This window comes from Dermacentor albipictus, chromosome 6 (assembly GCF_038994185.2).
Source record: "Dermacentor albipictus isolate Rhodes 1998 colony chromosome 6, USDA_Dalb.pri_finalv2, whole genome shotgun sequence".
NCBI lineage: Eukaryota > Metazoa > Arthropoda > Arachnida > Ixodida > Ixodidae > Dermacentor > Dermacentor albipictus.
Window position 1 is genome coordinate 122026676 of NC_091826.1, and position 24837 is coordinate 122051512.

The 24837-nt window shown below is 42.3% G+C and overlaps 1 long non-coding RNA gene across 1 annotated transcript; it reads right to left on the reverse strand.

Annotated features, from left to right (window-relative positions):
- Window positions 1-5154: 5154 nt before the first annotated feature.
- Window positions 5155-24837, reverse strand: LOC135913781 (uncharacterized). Its single transcript, XR_010568108.1, has 3 exons — window positions 24727-24837; window positions 14670-14772; window positions 5155-7003 (listed from the first exon to the last, which is right to left on the reverse strand). It is a non-coding gene; the product is annotated as an uncharacterized lncRNA (long non-coding RNA).

The following is a 24837-nucleotide window of genomic DNA, read 5'->3' on the forward strand; positions in this document are numbered from 1 at the left end:
ATAGAGCGCTATGTGCCATTAAAAACAGAAAAGGAAAATCCAGACCTTCCTTGGATGACAAGGGAAATACTGCATTTGAAGCGTCGAGTAGCCAGAGCACGTCGGAAGCACCACGTGAATGCCGAAACAAATGACCAGTTCAGCTTTATGAAGGAAGAACTCCGTCAAAAAATGCACGCAGCTAAGAACTTTTATTATCAGTTCCCTCTGCCTAATTTAATTAAAAATAACCCACGAAAATTTTGGAGCTCAACTTCGCCAATGAAAAACAGCACCCAAACATTTCTATTAGATGATTCCAAAATAAGCGATCCTGGACCTATTGCTAAAACATTTAATGAATAATATTCACACAGGACAATAGCGTAATTCCTCCCCACTCCACGACAACTAACATGTCCTGTCCAATTAACAATGTTAAGATATGTAAGCAAGGAGTCCTGAACCTTATTTTAAACCTTGACACCAAAAAAGGCTGCAGCCCAGACAATGTCAGCAATGTGTTCCTTCATCGTTATGCGCTTTGGACGTGTCAATACCTCACATTGATTTTTGAGAAATCAGTATCTACTTGTACAGTTCCTTGTTCATGGAAACGGGCTAGAGTCATTCCATTGTTCAAATCTGGGCAGAAACAATCTCTTCTAAATTATAGACCCATTTCGTTAACTTCTCACGCATGCAAATTCCTTGAACACATAATTTATAAACACATTATCACTTTTCTCGAGTCTAGTAACATTTTATGCAGCGCTCAGCATGGATTTCGTAGCGGTTTTAGCACAGTGACTCAATTAACTGAATTTACACATGACATCAGTTTTGCTCTTGATTTAGGTCATCAAGTGGATGCGCTCTAGATGCATTTGATAATGTTCCACATCCTAAACGATTACATAGACTAAGCCTTATCCTTAATAGCCCTATTATCGTTGACTGGATCCGTAGTTTTCTTTATGATCCTTTGAAGTATGTTTCTTTTAATTCATTCAACTCTCCTGACGCATCAGTATCTTCCGGTGTGCCCCAAGGTTCTATTTTAGGGTCATTGCTTTTTTTTGCTTTATATTAAAGACATTCCAAGCTCTGTTTCAGTAAAAATTCGGCTTTACGCTGACGGCTGCGTTCTCTACATTGTCATTTCATTACCTAACGATCATAACACTCTTAGTCAATCTTTTATAAGTTTTTGTGAATGGTGCGAACTCTGGCAAGTGAACATTAACTTCAAAAAAAAAACAGTCGCCATGTCCTATCACAAGCATGCTAATTGCTCACATTTCAATTACTCCTATAAATCCACTATTCTGCAGCGCGTATATGAATATAGGTATTTAGGCCTCCTTTTCACTGCAAGATTATCCTGGTCAGAACATATTCTAACAACTTGCAACAAACGACTAAAAAAACTTTGTTACCTAACCCGAACTCTACGTGCTGCCCCCAAAGAAACTAAACTCATTACATAGAAAACTCTTGTAAGACCTATTCTTGAATATGCGGCTACCATATGGAACCCTTACAAAATTTCGGACATCCACAAAATTGAATCTGTTCTGAAAAAGGCGGTTCGTTTCATATACCACCGTTATGACAGAATGTTTTCACCGTCATATCATCTGAATATTCTCGGTTTAAACCCTCTTTCCCACCGTCGTCACATTAATTCTCTGAAAATTCTACACTCTCTATTTTGCTCTTCACATTATGCTTCCCCTAACACATATCTGACCCGTGCAAAGCCCCTAATCACGAGAAACAGCAATGACTTAAACTTATCCGTCTTTTTTGCTCACACCAACACTTTTAAATACAGTTTTTTTCCTCGAACAATTGAACTATGGAATGACCTGCCTGCTTCCATCCGTTCTTTACCACATAGAGAATTTGGGGATGCCATTGAGTGCTCCCCTTAGTCATGTTACTCACATATGCTTCTTTTGTATGGTGGTCTTCTTTCTCACATTTTGTATTCACCCACTCCTGCAATAGCCCTTTAGGCTGCAGTATTTGTAAATAAATAAATAAATAAATAAATAAATAAATAAATAAATAAATAAATATTTTATACATCTCCTTAATCTTGTTTTTCTTCTTCGAGACAATCTGACCATTTCTTTGCCAATCTCCCATAGTGGGCAGGAGCCTGGCTATATAGCTGCGATGGACACCGGAAGTGGCCGACAACATCGCCAACCGAAACGGCTCTTGCAATGAGCCAATAACACCTTACACTGTGACAGCAGAATAACGAGGGAAAAAAAAGGAAATAGTTTGCCATGCAATAGGCTACATAAACTTGCAGGGCTGCAGAAGAAAAAGTGGTTAGATAATGAGGAGCAGTTAAAGAGAGGAAAAAAAACAGGGAGGTATACAATCCCAGGAACACACCTTAGAGACTTAGAAGAGCCACCAATGTTTGAAAATTATGTTTGGGAAGAGTGCACCAGAACTAAATCGAAAAGAAAGGGCGAGGGACTGGGCGCTCACGGCAAGACTACTTATGAAGCTGCGTAAGGTGATATGGGCTGGACAAGCTTTGAAGTGATGAAAGCTCACAGTAAAATTGATTATGAAGAGCTACTGATGAAAGTAAATGGGTCGCGAGGTTGTTCAGGTATTTGAGCAGGGAAAAATGACACAGTGGAGGAAAAGAACTAGGAAGCTTACCGCAAGTACGCGACCGGTATAGTAAGCAACATGGTAACAAAGGGCACCAAGCGCAAAGTCAGAGAGGCTAAGACAATCTCATGGGTGGCGGCAATAGCAAAGAAACTGCTATGAGTAATTACCTACGACAACAAAATGAAATCAGCATCGGATCAATATACGATAACTCAAAGGCAAGCGCATTTTTTTTTTTTTTTTGAAGAGAGATCAGGATGCTTTAGAACGCGTAGATACAAAGCCAGGTACCCCAAGGAGGATGAAGTGTGTGCTTGCTGCGGTAGAGCTAGAGAAACGGTGGAACATGCTTTATTAGAATGCGGAGTTATCCACTGCGCTGTCGGTTTAGGCTCCCCTGGCTTCCTTGAAGCCCTTGGTTTCAAGGATAGCAGGGAGAAAGTAACCATGGCCGCAATAGAGATAAGTAAGGGTCGATTGGAGGTTTGGTGGCCGAAAAGAAGAGACCACGAACATCTGAGGCGTACGAGAACGATGTTTCTAGTAGTGGTAATAGTAGCTATATTTTAGGACAGGAAGGACATTATGCAAAATAAAAACAAGACCTTAGCTGCGAAATCTACTACCCGGTTTTGAAGGGGACGCTCATAGCACTCATTCATTCATCTATACATATGCCCGAATGGATCTTTTGGATTGTCTAATGAAATTGAACAGAAACAGACATAAGGGTGGTCGTTTCTCCTGTGCTGGTAAGGCTCCACAGTGAAAGCAGTGAGTTTAGTCATGGGAAATCGTTTGTCAATTGGGAGAAAACCATTTGAAAATGGCCTTCGTTCAAAATGTTACGTTAGTATACGCAGTTGACTACTGGGTATGAATGGGCTAAGGTGTGTGTGTGTGTGTGTGTGTGTGTGTGTGTGTGTGTGTGTGTGTGTGTGTGTGTGTGTGTGTGTGTGTGTGTGTGTGTGTGTGTGTGTGTGTGTGTGTGTGTGTGCATGCGCGCGTGTGTGCGTGTGTTCTTCTAGCTTCATTTATTATTGCAAAAATAACTCACCTTTCTTCACTAAGTTATTCCCTCCGCACTTTTACTGGCTTGAAAGTGCAACACACGTAAGTACAAATCAGATTAAGGCAACTAACGACACCTCCCACACACCAATATTTCACAGGTGGAGGTTTCAACTTATCGGTGAAAGTGTAATGCCTATTACGTCGTCGCCTAGGTGGACTTCGCTCTCATGTCCGCTCTCAGTGTACACGACCCACCGCAACCTAGGGCGGTGATTAAGCAGCTATTGCCACGGCTTCGGTCAGCTGGAGAATGTCTTTTGTATACATGAATTGAATCTTGAACACGCATTTCTTTCTTTGTTGTTAGCTTCTAGGCCCTGTGGTTAAAAGCAAAACAGAAGAAAATTTAGAGTGCTCTCTTCAGAAAAACATTCCGATGTGACATAGACACTTAAATGATTGCTTAAACTGTATGTTTTGTGGATGTACTTGTATGATCACACCCTGCTAAGATCTTGTAAAAGATCGCAGTATCTATAAATAAATAAAAATAAATAAATAAATAAGCAACTCTCTTGCCGCGACACCCGCAATGCGCTCAACGCACGCGAACGGGTACCGGTATCCACTTATGCGTGAATCAGCCCGTTCTTTTTGTAAGCTTTACTTTTATTTTCGGCCACTTGTGTTCTGTTGTAGTGTCCTTGACATATTATTGTCTCAAGCACGCCAGGCCTCTTCACTCTAAAAACAAAGAGAGTTCCGGGCACTCTCTTTGAGGTAGTAGCTGCTTGTCCCATATTTCACTCTCTTTTCGAGAGTAGATCGACCCTCTTTGAGAGAAAGTAGGTCAACTCCTGTTGACAGAGTTTTGTTACTTCACCGCAAGGGATTGCTAGTACTCTTCCGCAGAGTGATAATACTATTCCCACAGGGAGTGCTAGTACTCTTCCGCAGAGTGCTAGCACTCTCCCCGCAGGGGTAATAGTACTCCGCCAGGCCGAGTACTTCTACTCCCCCAAACAAAGTGCTTATACTCCTCCCAATACCCTCTTAGCCAAGTCCTGGCCACGCATGCAGGCAGGAAATCCGATCAAATTAGGGCCGCTGATATACCGTTCCCTAGGCGGCTCCTCAGAGACAGTGACCCAATTCCAAGGGGCCTTCAGAATAGGCGTGAGCAAAGTTATGCAGGATTTCGAAGTCATTTTTCCTGGCTATTTGCAGCCTACCATGAGGCGTGACTGCTTGGAAGCGGCCTATGCGCATGCGTCCCGAACGCCACTGCAGAGAAAAAAAAAGGTAATTAACATTTACCCGCAATTATCTCCTCAAATTTCACAATCAGGAGTCACATAATCTAATTGGAACACAATTGTCAAAGGAATCACATACTTATGATGAACCACAATGCTCTCCACATTACGTGGATTGGAACCCACGTACACTCGCATCTATACAATTCAAAGCACACATCCTAACCATTGCACCACAGAGCCACTTTTTTTTCTTTATTACATGGAAAAGAAAGCTGAAGGTGTATTACAAAGTGGACACAACTACACACTTAAACCTCAGGCAAACACACACATGCATCCAACAAGTGCATCCAGTCTGGCGGGGGTTCCTGCACAGCCTACACACTTCTTACATACGCAGCACTTTCACGAAAGAAGGATTTTGTAGTTCGCGGGCTTTCGGCATGGCGATCACAGAGTCTACTTCTCCACAGGCTGTATAAACCAGGTACAATGAACATGTCATAGGGAGGACCACCTGTAACCTCAAACGGTAGAAATCTAATTGAGTATGGAGTCATGTCAATGGGCTTTTTAAGCGTCCGTTAGAGAATGTCCCAAAAAATGCAGCGTCCCTACAGTCTATGAAACAGTGATCTATGGTTTCGGCACGTGGACAGAGCCGACAGTTTGTTGACCACGGTACAAAGCAACCCCTCGAATTCAACCAAGATTTAACAGGGAGTGTTTCCGAATGTAATTTAAAGAAAACTGTTTTTACTCTAGGAGGCACACACATTTTTCGGACGCGTTTAAGTACATCCTGATAAGGTCAGCTTACATAAGGTGCACGATACAAAGGATCTGGGAAAATAGAGTCAACCAGTGCCGCAGAAATTGCTTTTCGGCTCGCTGGGAACACGTACTCCAGGCTGAATCTAACTTTCAAGAAAAGAAATGTGTCAACAATCTCCTTGAGAAAGCCCCAAGGAGCCTGTGGGACATCTTTGACATTTGATGACACTACTATGTTATGAACATAATGAACTAAACGCAGTTGCAACATTTTACGCAAGAACGGATGGTCACTGTCTCGAAAGAAAAACAGGCGAGAAACAATTTGCCTGACGAAGAGGTGTACTAATCCTAGACCACCACGTTCAAGGGGGAGAAACAGATTGTCGCGCCGCATCCATTCACAGCTCGAACTCCAAATGAATGTTGCAAATACGCGATGCAGTGCCTGAAGGCGAAGTCTTGAGCAGTGCAGTACGTGGAGCACATACATAAGACCGGAAGCCAAGAAAACGTTACACACTTCAGCACGAAAGAACATTGACAAATTCCGCCCTCGCCATGAATTCACTTTACGTTGAATTTTGCCAACTTCTCCAGACCAATGAGCGTTGCTATTTCTATACTGTGAGAGAGGCACACCTAAATACCGCAGATCGTCTTTCCATTGAATTTCTGCGTAATGTGATGGCATTGTGGCCCATAATCCAAACCAAAAACCTAAACTTTTTTCAAAGTTAACGCTTGCACCAGAAGCAGCACAAAATTCTTCTGTAATTGCAAGAGCAGTGTTTACACTCTTTTTATCGGTACAGAAAAAGGCCACGTCGTCTGCATACGCAAGAATCCGAACCTCATTAGTCAGTTTTTTAAACCCTTGGACATTTTGTTCTTTAAGAGTGCTCGTACAAAGTAGAGAGAGAGAGAGAATGAAGAGGAAAGGCAGGGAGGTTAACCAGATATGAGTCTCCGGTTTGCTACCCTACACTGGGGATGGGGGATAGGGGTTAGAAAGACGACAGAGAGGAAAAGGCAAAAAAAAACGAACGCGCACACATGGAGACACACACACAAAAGGCGTTCCAGTTAAAGTCCTTCACACAGGCCGGTAGATCGCAAGAAGCGCAAAAGCGCTTGCACGGCCTTCTTCTGTGACGGTAGGTCCTTTCGATGTTGCAGAATTCTTTTTTCGGACAGCGGTTGGTCGTCCAGTTGGTCAAGTTCGTGGCTAAGGCATGCCCTCTGTGGACTGTACTGCGGGCAGGTGCACAAAATATGGCCAATTGATTCTTCATGGCCGCAGTGGTCACAGGTTGGGGTGTCGGTCATCCCTATGTGGAAGGCATAGGCTTTAGTAAAGGCAACGCCCAACCAAAGTCGATATAAAAGCGTGGCGTCTCTACGGCGAAGCTGTGATGGCGCTCGAAGACTTAATGTTGGATCAAGTGAGTACAGTCGCGGATTTCTTAAATGTGGCTCATTCCATTGCGACGCGGTGCACTGCCGAGCAAGTAGGCGGAGCTTCCGTGCTGCGTCAGTTCTAGAAGTAATACAAGCAGAACAGAAGTGGTGACAAGGCGCATCCTTGTCGTACTGATGATAAAAGCCTAATCGGATCGGAGAGAGAGCCATTCACTATAAGCTGCGTTGAGCCATTAGCATAACATATCCTGACACCTCTAAGGAGCAGAGATCCGATATTTATATGCTCTAGTAAAGTAAACAGGAATGAGTGATTCACCCTGTCGAACGTCTTAGCCAGATCTAGCTGTACCATTGCCACCTGTCCAATCCCCTCAGCTACACACTCTAGCACCAATCTCGCAACATGAATATTCGTCTAAATGGACCGGCCCCTGATGCCACATGTTTAATGATCACCTACCACAGATCTTACTACAACTTGCAAACGGTTAGCTAATACCTTAGCAAAAATTTTCTAATCCACATTGCATAAGGAGATAGGCCGATATCAGTCAACTTATTGCAATTTCTTTTCATCATCACTTTTGGCTATAAGGACGGTGTGTCCTTCGTACATTGTGGCGGTTGCTTGGAAGCACCCCAGAGCCACTACGCCCGGTCGTGTTCATTTAGAGGTTATATATATACTAAATATATTTGAGGAATCGGCTGCGATGGGTGGAGTTTCTCTGCAGTGTGCTGTGCTGTTGTGTAGTGGAATACGTTTGCGTTTGCATCATTTCCATTCCTTGCTACGACTAACGAAGGAAGACAACGTAGACGACAACGTGAGAACTATTCACGGCTTGTCGTCACCGCAGGAAAATAACAAATGTGCCGTTCAGCTCAAGATCGAGTGCTTCTCAAGTTCATGCATTATATGTTCTCCGAAAATACGTGGATACAAAGTATCGCGCCAACCATCCACGTATGTCAATTTAATTCGCACGTATACTGCTGAGCATTTCTGCTTAATTTTTCCCCCAGTTCCATTCGTATATGGTCAACTGCGATGCCAGTACCAGGCATTTCGACGTGCCTCACGCTGCCGTGTAGGCGTTCTTTTCAAGTGCATTAGTTTAGAGTTTGGTTCAGTCCGCTGTAAGCAGTTGTCCTGCATTAGCAGTGGATCGCTAGCGCTTCGGAGGGCGCACATTCCAGCATTTGGAGACTGCGTCTGCCGATAACCGCGTCACATGCATTGGCATGCATGTTTAAATGACTAATGTGTCCACTTGTTACGCGTGCACTGCTCGTATCCTGTGGCAGTGCTCGTTCTAAAAGCTTCGAAGATCATCTACACTCATGCGTGTGTTCAATATATATGCACAGGATGGACTTGCCGGCTAGTTGGTTGAGCAGTTTAGAAAAAAGAGTGCAACACAAGGACGACGGAAAAACATGGACCGCACCACGTAGCACTGGTATGGTATGGTATGGTATGGTATTCCTTGAGCGATGGCGCACACCCACTGTGGGGGATTGGCCAAGATTTGGATGAAATTAGGCTATCTTTATTAAAAAACTGTAAATGGTAAAGCTAACTGGAGGAAAAGAACAAAAATAAAATGTTTAATAATTCAAGACAACCTCTTCGTAGCAATTATAAAATCCTCCACGGTTGAGCAAATATCCCTGTGGCACTGTCCAAGAGAGGAGGCTCCTAGAGAAAGGATATTTATAATTGAAAAGCTCAAACCAAGCTGTGTAAATCTTGATTCTAGATTTTTTCTTAAAGAAGTGAAACGGCGGCAGAATATGAAAAAATGATCGATTGTTTCATCTTCTCCACAGACTGGGCACAGAGGGGAGGGCACCAGACCAGCCCTGTGACGATAAAAGTTTAATTTTGGTATTCGACAACGTAATTGGGTAAAGATGACTTCAGTTTTTCTTGTGTGAAAGGAATTTTTAGGCCAAGGGAATAGGAGGTGTCGATACTCGGAAAAATTTGCTACAGCTGGGTTCAAAAAGTCTTGAGTAATTGTATATCTCCTGAATCTAGTAGTCGTCAGGTAAGCTATTGTAGGAAGTAATGGTAATACAGGGCCACTGAGGGCCGCTCTCGCGAGACTGTCAGCCATTTCATTCATGACTAATCCTTTATGTCCAGGCACCCAAAGCAATCTAATTAAATTTATGTGGGCAGGTACTAGAAAATGAAATGTACGTAAAAGGTTAGTGACACCATTTGCTGTTAGCGAGGAACATAAGGATAAAGAATCTGTTATAATTACTACCGCCGATGTTGACAAATTTAGTTTGCGTAAGGCTAGGACTACAGCTAGAAATTCAGCCAAAAATACGGAATAAAAGTCGGGAATCCTGATTGCAAATGACCAGTTTAGAGCGGGAGAGAAAATGCCAATTCCAGATTTTTCTTCACACTGTGAGGCGTCTGTCGCAATGACCGTACTTATAGATAAACCCAATAAATGGTCCTGTAATAAGCCGTTTAATATATTATAAGGAAGATGTTTTGCATTATTTGGGTAGATGTCATCATATATAATTTTTAGGTTCTCTCGCACATCACAAATAGGCGATACCTCCCAAAGACGTACATTTAAGGGGTTTATCAATGTTTGTACGAAGACCACCTGTGGTGTATGAAAACGATGCCAGTGTACTCCGAAGAAAAGTGCAGGCTGGGAAATGAATATGTATTTCAATCTTCTAATAGGGGATTCATACAATTTCAAGACTGTTTGCACCGTCAGTAACCGAAATCTACACAATATTGAGGGCAAGCTGACTTCTTGGTGTAATATGTTATTGGCAACATATTTCGGTAATCCACAACACAGTCGTAGGGCTTCCCGCTCAAGTAGAACAAGGGGACGTAATTTATAAGCTGGGGCACCAGAAAATAAAACACATCCAAATTCTAAAATGGGCCGCACATACATTTTGTATATCATTAAAAGTGGATCTCTCCGCATTCCGGACCGACTATTGCACAGCTTACGTAGCATACCAACTGCTCGTACTCCTTTTTTAACGATATGGTCGATATGGCCGAGCCAGTTGAGGGAACCGTCATATACTACACCTAAGTATTTCACCGACTCCACTTGAGGTATAGTCTCGAGGCGATAAGATATCGATATATTAACGGGATTATTAAGAGGAAAAACCAATATCGAGGATTTTCTAACGTTAAGTGAAAGGCGAATTTTGTTTAACCAGGTTTCTATGGCGTTGAGGTAGTTTTGTAGTCGATAATATAGAGAGTGAATATCACTGTCTGATGCGAAGAAAGCAATGTCATCCGCGTATACGTATGTTTGTACATCTTGATGAAGAGGAATGGAACACATCAGAATATTAAATAGTAATGGTGAAGTGACGGCTCCTTGAGGAACACCTCGTGATTGATTATATATACTAGAGGAAACGCCTCTCAGACTGCAGTAAAATGTTCTTCCATTTAAAAACTCACCAATCCAGTTTGAAAAATAATTTGGAATGTCTAGATTTCGCAATATATCTAATAAAATTAAGTGTTCTACACTGTCGTAGGCTTTGGAAATGTCTAATGTCACAAGAGCACCTATTTGCCTCTGTCGTCGTGCTAATTTTATTCTACTTTCTAGGTCCACGTGAGCATGCCAAATTGAACATGATGGTCGGAATCCAATTTGGCAGGGGCTAAGCAAGTCCTTGTTCTGTATAAATTTAATCATGCGGGCATATAGAATTCTTTCAATTAATTTAACCAAATTTGAAGTTAGCGCAATTGGCCTAATGTTATCTATTGTATATCCTTCCCCATGATTTTTAAGAATAGGGATGATTTTAGCAATTTTCCACGCAGACGGAATCCATGAGAAGCGAATTGAGTAATTTACAATAGCCAAAAGGTCATCAGGAGCTTCCTTAAATAAAATTCTGATCATAGTAGATGTTACCCCATCCACACCGGGAGCTGAATCTGGAAGTCGCTCCACGATTTCAGCCAATTCTAACATAGAGATTTCTGTAAAATCATCTGATGCCCTTCGTAAGCGAGAACCACTTGGTAAGACAGAAGAAAATCTAATTTCTAATCCCTTCGCGATTTCTTCTAGTGATTGTTTCATTTCATCGCTACTTAAGATTATAGAGTCAATATTAATTTGGCGCGGAAGAATTTTCCTACCGCGGGGAAAACGGAACAATGCACGCCTATTTTTATTGTTAGATAAGAAATCAAAATGCTTACAGTCGAATTCATCTTTGGCTTTAGAAACTGTATGTTTAAAGACAGCTCGAAAAAATTTATAGTCACTCCAATTTTGGGGACTCTGGTTATGCAATAATTTTTTCCAAGCAGCTTTTCTCTTTCTGTAGTCTCGAGTGCATTCTTCATTCCACCAAGGACTGTAAGAATTTCTTTTATTCAATCCAATCTCAAATTGAGCCTTTTTTTGAGAACTTTCCAAAGCGGAACAGATAATCGTGGTTTTTTGTTCTGTAGGCGCATCAGACAGAGATGAAAGAACATTTCGTAGGCATTTTTTAAAAATGTTGTAATTTATGAAGGTTCGAACCTGGTCACCTATAAATGTTACCGGACGTGCAACGTCAAATACTATCGGAAGGTGATCACTGCTTGTCGAACAATCAATAGTCGACCAAGAAGTTACGGAGAGACTCGGGCCAGAGAATGTAAGATCTAGTGAAGAGTAAGATCGGCCTCTAACAAACGTAATAGATCCGGAGTTTACACACGTGAGGCGATTGTCCAACGACCAGTTCCACAATCGGGTGCCGCACAAATCTGTTCTTAAACCCCATGAGATATGGTGAGAATTGAAATCACCTGAGATTACAATGTCACGTCCACAAGAGTTAATGACACTATCCAGTGTGCTAGTGTCCTGTACGCCAGATGGAAAATATGCATTAACTACGGTAAAAGGAGCACATCCCGGGAGAACCAATTTTATAGCTAGGATTTCACACTCTGGAGTAGAAACTTGATATGAAATTTTAGCCTTATGGCAAATTTTAGATGAGATAAGTGTAAGTAACCCGCCGCCTCTTGTAGGACGGTCTAATCGAAATGACCTGTAGAATTTCAGTTGAAAAGATTTCTCAGGTTTTAGCCACGTTTCTTGTAACATAATTAAATCAGGATTAAGTTGAGAAGTTAAACAAGTTAAATCTACTGATGCAGAATATAAAGAGCGGCAGTTCCACTGAAGCACTTTTAGTGATCCTATTTTTTGGAAAGTGCCGCAGTCGAAACTGCCTTCTGCAGAATGTTATCCTTTAGCACATCACTGGACTGACTTTTCTTCGCTTTTGAGTGAGGACCGGAGGAGGAGTCTTCACTAATAGACGACATGGTTCTTTTATATGCTCGAGCATTTTGTTCTACCTCTGTCATCTCCAAATCTGTATTAACCAGATTACAAGTTGTAGGACCCGCAGAAGAGGGATTTGAAAGTCCAATATCATTATTGCAAGGATTGGCGTCTGATCTTTCATGATTAGTTTGGTGCTCAGGATCAACTGTTTGCGTTGGTACAGGAGCTGGGCAGGTAGTTTGCATCAAATGAGATAAATGACTAGAAACGGCTTGTGAGATACATTCACCAAGGCTCATTGCCAACCTTTCCATAGCCTTTGTAACTGCCTTTTCCACAGCGGCCTCTATAGTTGCAGTAAGTGATCGGTCCGGGGTAAGATTTTGTCTACCTATTATCCCCGCATAGCCAGATGCCCTTTCTTTCACAATGTTTATGGCCTCCATCCTAGAGCAGCGTCGACGATCAATTATTTCAATCACCTGTAACTCTTGAGCCCTAACAGAACAGTTTAAATAATTGGCTGGATGATTTCCATCACAGAGGCAGCATCGCTCTTCTTGGGCATTACAATCACTTTGAGCGTGTTCTCCCCCGCATGCGCAACAACGTTGTCTTGATTTACACCCTGCCATACTATGGCCGTATCGCCAGCAATTGCGGCATTGAATCGGACGCGACGCCAGGGGTTCAACTCTGAACACAAGGGGCCACACCTTTAGCTCTGATGGGCAGGAAGTTCCAGCAAAAGTCGCAATCACTGATTCTGTTGGGACCCGCTTATTGTCTACCACTCGAGTGCATCGGTAAACAGCAATTACTCCAGTCCCAGACAATCTCTCAAGTGTTTCAGCGGGAGAAAGATCAGCATCGACACCTCTGACTATTCCCTTAGTGCAGGCGAGGTGAGCAGGGATAAAGGCACTCACCGGTAATGACGCGAATGACGAACACTTTAGCAAATCCGCGACACAGGACTGGTCTGGTGACCGACACACGATACCTCCTCGGCCGAACTGCCTCACTTCCGTGATGGTCTGGTATGAAGAGGTAGCAGCTTGCAGGGATTTCTGGATCGCCTGGGGGTTGGTTAGACGTATAAAGCCTCCATTTGAAGGAACCAGAGCCACCGGGATGTTGCTCACACCACTGCGGATGAACAAATCTAGAGGTAATTCATCCGTTGGAATAGAGGCCGCCCATGGGGACAAACCCCTGCCTGGGGAGTTTTTAGACATCAGCCTAGGAAGAAGGTGGCGTTAGAATTAGTGAGAGCTCAAGAAATAAGATTAGTAAAGCCTAATATCACCCAAAACCTGGCCAAGTGACAGAAGCCGCAGCGAACGAGCAGGACGCAGCTTCTTCTTCTCACTATGACACTATGACATGGTTTGGTTGATGCTTTTTCGTCGTCGTTGTGTTTCCACTGTTTCTTCTTCCACGATACACGCACACCACAGGTACGCGAAAGTTTAGGAGCATAGGGGGTTAACATTGTTTTCCCCGTTTGCTCTCAGTGTCAATGGCACAGTGCGTTGCCCGCAATTGTGCAAGCTTACCCCCCTATTCAGAAATGCACCATAACTTGAAGCCCATGCTTGATCTAAATGACGCAGGTCGTGAACACGCCAAAAGAAACGCAATGAGCGTCTGGGGGGGCGTTCGCACCAGGCGTCATTATATCAAGTCAAGCATGAGCTTCAAATTAAGATGCATTTCTGAATGCGGGGGCTAGTCATCTACTTCTCACAGAAAATGTCGAAGAAACGCCCACCAAAACAAGGCACATTCGTAAACTTAACTAGGCAATACGAAGCTCCATAAAAAAAAGAGTGGTATTAAAAGCTTTCACTGTTTTTCTTTACTCCATAATGGTTGGGCTCTCGAGGTTTCAATGTACAGAGATAGTGCAGCGTTAGCTAAAGAGCACGAATTTCTGAACTCCATGCCAAAATAAGCTTGCAAAATTATTTAGGTGCTAGAATCCAGGGTTTGTAGCAATCCTTGAAAACCCTTTATTTCTAAAATGCCATTTTCAAGGCATTGAAAACACTTGAATTTTTAGAAGTACTGGAAAGTCCTTAAATTTGTACACTTGGCTAGACTTAGCAGACATTGCCAAGCGTTTTTTTCCCCTTCTGTGACACTCTCTCGCATGTCACAGAGAATTGTCTGTGGAGGTAATAGAAGGAAAGCGACATCGTTAAAGTTGAAATTACAAAGGAGCTGCAGATACCACCTTTAGGCACATGGAACCGGCGACAAATGTACTTGGAGGAGCAGACGCAGGAAGCTCAACAGTTGAGGCATTCGAAGAGAAGCCGTGAAGAGTAAATCGAGAGCTACAGACACAATAAAAAAGAAATGAGAAATGACTATTGCTTATTTGATGGTGAAAAGCTGAGGCAACAGATGACATCACATACACTGTCAAACCAAACATTATTCGAAAATTGCAAATGTTGCAGGTCCAAGTAGTCAATTGTGCTATTGCAGAAAAACTTTGAGCGCTTTCTTGAAATGCTTCCTTGTGTGCGTTTAGTGATGGGCGGTGAAAGGCAAATTAGCAGTCTTTCAAATGTTTGAAATCAGTGAAATGCGATTTGTTTTGTTTTATTTTGTTTGCATTAAAATTAACGATGTTGTTGAACAAGTTATTGCCCATCCAAACTACTAAACACATCGCACGAGGTCCTTTAAGTTACTGTGTCGGGCCTTGAAAGTTCTTGAAAACCACTAAATTTTTTTCTTCTACATTGCTACGAACCCAGTAGAACAACTGTCATGGAGTAAAAACCTTGGCTGAACAGGGGCTCATACGCAGAGCACAGGAAGACTAGAAATGCAGTAGTAGGCATAGAGGGCCCTGAAAAAAATGTGCCATCTGCTCGTCTGCCTTATGTCTCTGCAGTGCCTGTCACATTTTTAATAGAATTGCACTTTCTGTTCTACTCAAATAAACGCAACATTACCAACTCCAGTGTGGGGCAGTCCTTCAGCCAGTGCAGAACACTTTCTGTACATCCCATTCAGCTCTGTCATTTTTCCAGCATTGTAGTACAAGATTTGTTAAGCTGGTTTAGCAGAATATGAGCAGTATACTCTTAAATTAGCTGTTTATTTTTATGCGCAAGTTCAGGTCCTCAGTTTGGTTGCATGACAAATTGCCATACCTCAATAGATACAAGACACAATTTTATTAGAGTTTAATAAAATCCAAACAGTAATAATCACAACAATATAATGACATACATTTCTTTTGGTACGCATACAGCCCATGTCTTGGCACTGTATAAATTCAACTATACATCGCAAGTACTGTGTCCTGACCACTATTATTCACATGTGCAAAACCATCACAGCAATTCTTCAACAAATATCACAGTGATTAGTGACATACATTTTGTAACTGCTTTACATGAGCATAATGTATACAAATAATCCCTGTGTACCTACACATGACTAGTGCCACCCGAGTACTATTACTGACACGTGTAAAACCAACAAAGCAGTTCTTTAAAAATATCACAGCGCTTAGTGACGTACATGTTGTAACTCCCTTGTGAAAGCTTAATACAAGCACGTGAGCACACAGAAAGCTAGCTGTGGCCTACATGGAAATACCATCGCCTCAATACTAATTCACAAGTATAAAACCAACGAAGCAGTTCTTTAAAGAATATCACAATGCTTAGTGACATACATTTTGTAACTAGCTTATGTAAGCTTTATACAAACATGAGAACATACACAAAGCTAGCGGTGCACCTACATAGAAGTGCGGCCATATGAACGCTATTATTTGCAAGCGTAAGCTCAACAGAACAGCTCGTTATAGTGACGCACATTTTGTAACTGCCTTATAGTAGCTTAGTGCAAGCACAAGAATGCGCCAAAAAATTAAAAACTTGCTCTATTCACGCACAAACAGATTAGCACAAATGGTAAACACCGCTTTGAAGACACGTGACCGTGACAAAGCGCAGTGCTGCGCCGATTGAAACTGCCATCCACAAAAGTATTGAGCAATGCTTAAACCACACGCAATAAAGCGCTGAAAGACTGCGTCTCTAACTTACCTATTTTAATTCAAATTTCTTGAATATAGGGCTCTCCTGCAGATAAGGCATCTGATCCAACTGACCTGATTTTACACCTGCTACATGCATACAATGTACTGAGATATAACTGGTAATAATAATTATAAAAGGCATTTATAAACTTGATAGTATGATGAAGAGGTATGACTAGAAAAGTTCTGTCCCCCTCGTACTTGTTAAAAAGGTCTAAGTACGACACATGTTCTGTTTTTCCTCAATTTTTGCATTAATGGACACCCGGGAACCTCGAACCCACGCAAAAAGAAGATACTGCTGTGTTAATAGTGTTATGAATAATTTTTTGTGAAAGCTTTTTTACAGACAAGTTGCAGTCTCGTTTCTGGTGGTTGAGCTGTATCATGCAAAATAACATGGAAAGTGGTCACATGGGAGCATGACACTATGCCATAATGTTCGTTTCAGTTGACTCTCTTGCCCTACAAGTCACTGCTCACTTTGGCCAGTGACGCAACAGCAGTGTCTGTGTGATTTTCATCACACTTCTATCCTATGCCATCCTTACCTGAGTTGGCGGCACATAGATACGCAAATTTCGATAGTGTTGCTTTCTCAGGCGGTTGCTTTTGATTTGCTCAATATCAGTTGGCACTTCAGCTGCATCAAACTTCTTTTTTATCTCTTCAGCAACATAATCAACAATCTTATGACACCTGTGTTGTCCTTCTAGTTGCCTACAAAGACCAGTTAATCTAGCAACAACACTGAGGGTCTCTACTATCTTCTAATGGGGGAGAAGTGTATCCCACCATGTGTTCCACATTGTTGTCGCTATGTGGGCTGGCTGGGAAGGAAACAACTGTAATATGTTTGCATATCTTCAAGTGATGCTTGTACTGTGTTATAACACCTAACTAAGTCTTGCACTTGCTGCACAAGAACACTGGCTCACAGTCGTGGTGAAAATCTTTTGTATGTTGAGCAAGTTAGTTGTATGCACTACAAAAACAGTCACAGTGAAAGCATACATGTTGCCCAACCAGGCCTGGTGCGGTTCCTTCTGACACTGATGTTGATGCTGACGCGCTACTGCTTGCCTCGTACACTGCTGCAGCTGCAATAGACATGGCAGTCTCTGTATCTATTGCTGCCATGTCATCTGTCATGGTAACTTCAGGTGATTCGGGCTCACTTCTGCAACAGAGATGTCGTTTGCTCCTTGAGGGCTCTCGTCATCAGGGCCAGTAATTTCGTAGGCATTGTCTCTTGCACCGAAGAACCAATAAGGACAGCCTGAATTAATAAACATAGCTCTAAAAAGTAATGACATCAAACCTTGACCACAAGCTTTGCACATCGTTGACCAGGCCTAATGAATAATACTTGCAGGAGGAGTTACACAATTGTGTGTGTACATTACAGTTAAGCTTCATTAGAAGAGATACTCAAGAGGCACGGGAAACATGTCTCTCGAAACCAAAAATTTTAAAACACTGAGGAGCCAGACTCGATCACTTTATTATGCATCAGAATTAAAGTATGTTTAGATATATCTGAAGGAATAATTGCTCAGGGTTGCTTAAAGGGACCCTAAACAACTTCTCGACATTTTTTGAACATTTCAAGTAAACACGCGTATCGAAATCAGAATGTGGTCACAATCAACGATGCCAAATGCCGCAGTGCTACACACTGCGGGAGCACCACAATATGAAGAAAACGACCCTGTGCGCCTCTCCGGACCTATCCTGCACCACCCAGTTTGTCCTGACTTCACCAGGCTGTCTCTGATGTTGTCAACAGTTGCTGGTGCTGTCGATTGGTCGAACGAATGTGTACGACTGCCGGCAAGGCCTGCAAGCAGATACGCACACTCCTTCCCCGTCACGTTGCTCGCGATGCCATTGTGGGCAGCCAAGAACAGAAACGCGGACAGAAGGGTCTCCCTATGAGGCTCTTCAACACGAGTCACCATACGGTTCCATTGTATTGGCGAGGACATTAGCTCCACCCTTCGCAGGACGACGGGCCAGTGCGGCAGCAACACAGCTCGTTGGTGATAGCCTGTCCCGTAACATTTGGAGGTGTACTAGGCGAGGAAAAGACGATACTGTCCAGATGGCGTGTACCAGATGAAAGAGTAAAATGAGCGGGGACTACTTTTCTATAATCAAACGCACATAACTCCACTATTACTGCACCATTTCTAGAAATTCTCGTGGCTACGTGTTCGCTGCCTTATCGTGTACAACTGCAACACCGCTACTAAATTTCTACCTCGGTGGTTTAGGGACCCTTTAGAGAAGACATTCACAGCTTTTTGGTGGCTGTAGATTGTGTTAGCTTCCTTCCCAACTTCTTTAAGTTAAACACTTCACTTTGCAAGCCTCCTTGTTGCTCGCTGTACCCTTGAGGTGCTCTTAGACGCTCGTCAGCTTCAACTGCCGACACTTTCTGCCCTGCACTGTCCTCGTTCCCCTCCTTTTCTAGTTCATGCTTAAAGAGACATGCGGAATTTACTTGTGTGAGGATTGCGTGATCTTTACGCCCTTCGGAGCACACAAGGTACACGAAGTGAATGTGTCTGGGTTGTGTCCCTTTAAAGTAGTGAATACTTAAAAAGTCATCCTTTATAACAAAGGTGTCTCTTGTATACAGTGTTGTTAACGTTCCAAACATCGGAAAACCAACCAAACCATTTTCAAATGTCTCTTACAACCAAGTGTATTTTGTAATGAGATTCTATTGTACTAAATATCTTTCACCTATGGATCATCTGCATGTACATATAGTCACAAAGACATGTTGTGTGGAATGGCGAATCAGGAAACAGCTCGTACTCTTACTTTTTGTCCCTAACATAAGCAGCTAATAGCAATATGATACAAAAGCGGGCAATGAGGCTAGCACGGAACATAATCCTTCAGCTCTAAACAGTTTTTTGGGCCATCATTCCCTCATATGCATTAGAAAACAAACAACTTGATTGCAGTAATGGCTGCATGTGATCTGAGTTGATTGAAACAAACAATACGTAAGGTTGTCCTGCATGTAATTTTATCAGAGTGCTTTTTAGATGCCCTGCTGGCGATCCTGGCTGCATGATGCTTCTCATGCTTTTTGGCACGATTCCTTTCTTTTCCACTCCACTCTTTCTTCTGGTTTTCTCACCTTTCCCTTCCCCCTTGCTTAATATAGCACACCTGAAGTATCAAATCTGTTGAATTAACGTGTGTATCAAACCTGTTGACATGCGTGCTTCTCTGTGGTCTGTGTGGTATTTTTGCGCTGTACAAGTCAATTCAAGATGAATGATGGAACGTCCCTGCCTTTAGTTTCATTGTATGTGTGTGTTTACATATATATATATATATATATATATATATATATATATATATATATATATATATATATATATATATATATATATATATACATATATAGATAATGTTTTGAAATATATGTACATTCAGGAGTGCCTGCATGCTCTTCTCCCCTGCTCCAGTGACGAAAAGGAGAGCCTTTCTTTGTACCATAGTAAAACATTCAAAGGTTTTCGCTGTGCCCATTACATCACTTATCCTATGCATCTGTCACAACACAGAGTAGCAGTGCTCCATAATACTAGCCCATCCCAACATAACTATAAATTAGCACATACTGACATGCTGTGAAACAGAGTTTGCAAAGCCGCTGGTGCTGGCAATTTCCGCAGCATTGCAGTGGGACAGCCGAGTGCCATCTCTATAGTGACAAATGCATATATATGTTAGCAGCTCAGTAGTTGCTGACGGTTTCATAAGCTGTACACTACACAATAAAGTAATCTAGACAATTTAGGTGGAACAAATGCACATAATTAGGACACCATTTAAACACTAACACGAATATTTGCCCCCTATCCCTCACTCACTAAGGGATAATACTACTGAAACATCGGTGGAGAGCTCAGATTAACACAGCCATAAAGGAAAAGCTTTCTCTGAGGAAAACAGCTATAACAGCGGTTAGTTTTCTTGATCATTTTATCTGCTAGCTTTGCTTTTAATGTCATGCAGTACTCTAAAATATTATATGCCGCATTTCTAGCAGCAGAACGCGTCGTTTGCCTCATGGTACAACTGACTTTTGCACTGTTTGTGTCAGTGAGCCAACACATACAAAGAAAACTGAATTCACAGATACATATACAGTGCCAAGTGCACTTGTCCTTCTGAAAACACAGCCACCAGTTCCAATGCTGCTGAAAGGAAAGGTTATATAGAGTGCGCGACTGCATGGAACTACCACTTATGACTGTAAGTGTATGATCTGCTGATTGGAGAGGTAGTCACATGCTATTTCTAGTCTCTTTTAGAAGCATTAGTAAAGGATGAATTAAAATCTATTCATAAGCCACGTATTTTCACGCATCCATAGTTTGGCTAAATAACTTGTGAGAAAAAGGCATGTTTACCTGGAATAGCAGACTTTTTTCCTGCTGCAAAACTTTCCTTTGAATTAATGAAATAACTTTACAGCGTCATAATATATTGCGTTTCTCGCAACTTGCCGGCAGTGGCGAGTTGCAGTGTTTATATCTGACTCATTGGACGACAATACTGCCTAACACAAATGCTTCACGAACACGAGAACACGTCCCTCGCAGAGAATAGCAACCATATATGCATCTGAGACAAGATCGCACCTTTGTGGTGAAAATGTACATTAGAACATCACCATCTCATTTAAAAAAGCCTCAGTACAAGGCAGCAGCCAACTGCATAATGTGAAATTGCAACTGATGTCCACACACTGGCGGCCTGTGTTGGAGTCACTTCTGGCAGTTGACTGGGTGCTGAGAAATGGACGTCCTGGGTTGTCCTTGCAAAACAGACAGGGTTATGTCAAATGTTGAAAATATCTATGCCGGCATTTCATAATTAGGTCGCAAAACAAACGAGTAAACTAATAAACTACTGTAATGTAAACAGAGTACACATCATAAGATAGGCTGTCAACTGGTAATGCATTACGCGAGAAACCTAATGCATAGGAAAGACTATATGTATACACACGAAGCTGACACACAATTTAATGCGCTCTAGGTTTTTCCGTGCAATATAATATATTCAAATTATTATGTCTCGTGGTTAGAGCGAAATTAGTGTAAATTACGCACTAAATTATGTACCCTGGAAAACTTTTCTTCAAGGCCCACCTGTGCGCGCTTCGAATGAGTAGCGTTGTAAAATTTACGTACATGGCATTTAACATAGTTGCTGAACACGAATTTGCTATGCCCTGTGTCGTGTAGAGTGAGCTACATATATCTGACCCCCCCCCCTTTTTGTACTAGCCATACTGCGTGCCACTGCACCTATACGCACGTCAGTAAACCTCACGACACAGAAATAAAAAAAAGAAGCACCAATCACCCATGCCTGCATGTTGTACTGGGCCTAACCTAACCAAGCATGGGCTGTTGCTTTTTATAGTAAACACAGGCACCGTGCTCATTGCAAGTATGTATCATGTCACTAAGCAAATATGCAATTTCATTGTACCATTATTTTTTATCACACGGATGTATCTGTTGAGAGGTAAGACAAAAAGCAGTCACTTCTCAAATTAATCAGCTTTTTTTAAACACATTCCTAACTTTTCGATGGCACTTTCTGCGATGTGTTTGTCTCCAGAGAGCATACTTGATTTGACTTTCCGATCAGAGACATTAAATAAATATAACGTGTTAAGATGACTGCCTAGAGCACGTGAGAATTTTCATCTTGGTGTAACATACTGTATCTTGATTTTGTTGACATTTGGTCAAATGGTACACCCAATATACCCACATACTAGTTTTCGTGCCCAAATTGCATGCCAATGTATTTTGATTTTTTTTGGCATTTGCTCCTCTGCACTACGTGAAGTCGCATTGCGCTGGCTCTTTCACATCCTCGTATCCGTGCAGCGGCCTTCTTGCGTTATATAAAGCGGGTGCCTGAAAAATATCGTGTGCAAAAGCCAACACAAGGGCATGGTGCAAAACAACATCAAGACAGTTAAGGCCAGGGCAATAAAAGAAAGTCTTAGATCTTAGTCTTCCTAGAGAAATGCATGCAAAACATCCAAATAACTACAACAGTCAACTGCTAAACTTCAATTTTTAGATTTAAACAAAAAACAAATAACCAACAGTTCAGCCTTGTTTGTCACCAATGTTAGAATACTCTTGCTAATAAATAGAATATTGGTCATTTTCAGATGTCATAGGTTTGTCATAAGTCTGGTGTATCGCAAACACCACTTGTGACACATCCCAAGCACATGTCCAGTGTGCCCCCGGCACCACCCCTGGTTGTGCCACTGCTGAAGCCATAATTTGACGATCATAGCTGCAAACATGATGCTCAGTAGGGATGAAAATATTGTCCTTCAGTTCAATGGATATGACTGGATGTGCCTATAAAGAGGGGCAACAAGGCTTGTTATGGCTAGCTTACCCACATGTCAATACTATCAGGAAAGTTCACTGCGGCCTGCATCTAAGCTTACTAAAAGGCATGAACTTATATTCATTGATGAGGTGCGCAATGGAGTTGATTTTTCCCAGACTCGACTACTGCTGCAGTTTGAAATCTAGCATTTTAGATTCTTGAAGGCATGTAAACGTTGCAGTTAAACCGCAGTTATTAGTTTATTAGACCAACTTATTGTTCTGTGTACAACAAACGACTGGTAACACGGAATTAAAGCAACGTTTTATATTGATATTTTATTTCTCTACTAAAATATTAAAGCGATAAACACATTCTGATCTGCCATGCAGTAGCAAAATGCACACATTACGCTTGTAACACCCAGAGGAAGGCTGATTTAGCTGTTCATATGATATAACTCTGACACGCCAACTCATATTAGCAAATGCACAGGCATGTCCAAAACAATAAGCGTATGCAAAGCGCCCCTGCAATTGTAATTCCACACAGCAGCCGTTATATTTGATGCCGATGCATAACTAGCTGCTCGACAATTCACCGAGCTCGTAGATATAAGCATCCTTTCAGTTTCGCACCGTGCTCGAAAACCGCAACAGGAGACATAAAACCTGGCCTATAATCACACCATTTCAATACACGAGCAAAAACAGTTCAGTCTTATGGATAAACACCATGAGAGCGATTTAGTGTGCGACCGCGACGGCTTCGAGCGACAAAATGGGCTGTCGCTTGAACCGATGGCTCGGTTCTGGAAATCTAGAAATCGTCGCTCGTCGCCCAGAAGTGCTATGAGCGACTAGCCAATAGTGCGAAGCCGGAACTGGATGTACTTCGCTCAAGTACTACCGATTGTCGCGCGGAACGAGAAAATGATTCAATTTTTATAGGTGCAAGGATAAGAATGTAAACCTCCGGAAATATTGTATGCTACTTTTTATAGTAAAATATACATGAACGTAAATTACTAAAGCACGCGTCACGCGTGATTGCAGCCCTCATACCGGCAACACCGGGTAGGCGTCGCTCAATATCGTCGCTCGCACGGAGTACGACTTGTAGGCGACGAGTGAACGCGACCGCCATCTCCATCGCGTCGCTTGTAGCTGTCGCGCGCAAGATCGCTTATATGGTGTTTATACTTTTTTCAGCATAAAACATGGATTCCTCATGCGCTTTCAGTAATTTCAAGATAACGCACCCAATTGACCTCTTGCAGCATGCAGCTGAATGTATGCGACAAAGTTTCTAACTAGCACTGGTGCTGCACGTAACTTCAGTGGTCGCAGATTCCCCCTGGGCGAGACACCGTCAAACGCGCGGCTTATTTATAACAAAAGCATGCTGCGAGCAAAATGACGCCTTCTGTTATGTGATTACTTATTTCAACAGCGTTCCGCACAGAGTAGACTGCCAAACTGAATAAATTCAAACACACAAAACACACGCTAATCACGCTCCGCATAGGTTCGGAATCACGGGCTGGTGAACAAACCATATTAAGCGTCCTCTCGCCTGGCGTCTTATTGAACATACCATAGTTCTGGCAGCGTTTGCGATTTTCAAAGCTCTTACGGATAACGGCAAAGTGATAAAATCACATGCAGTTATCGCGACGCCTGGCTTTTTCAATTGACATCGAGAGACACAGCGCGTATGCCTAGTCCGTTGTCAATCGCGTCGGCTAAGTGCTGCGACGACTTCCTGACGATAGCATGTCATATACGGAGAATGTGCACCTAAGTTAGAATTCACTTACCGGGGAGGATTTGTTGTTATATCCAAGGAATGACGAACGAATGTCGTGTTTTCGGGGCGACGCGAGATGCCTGACACACAATCTCCGTTAGATGGCCTTCGTTGCTGCTTG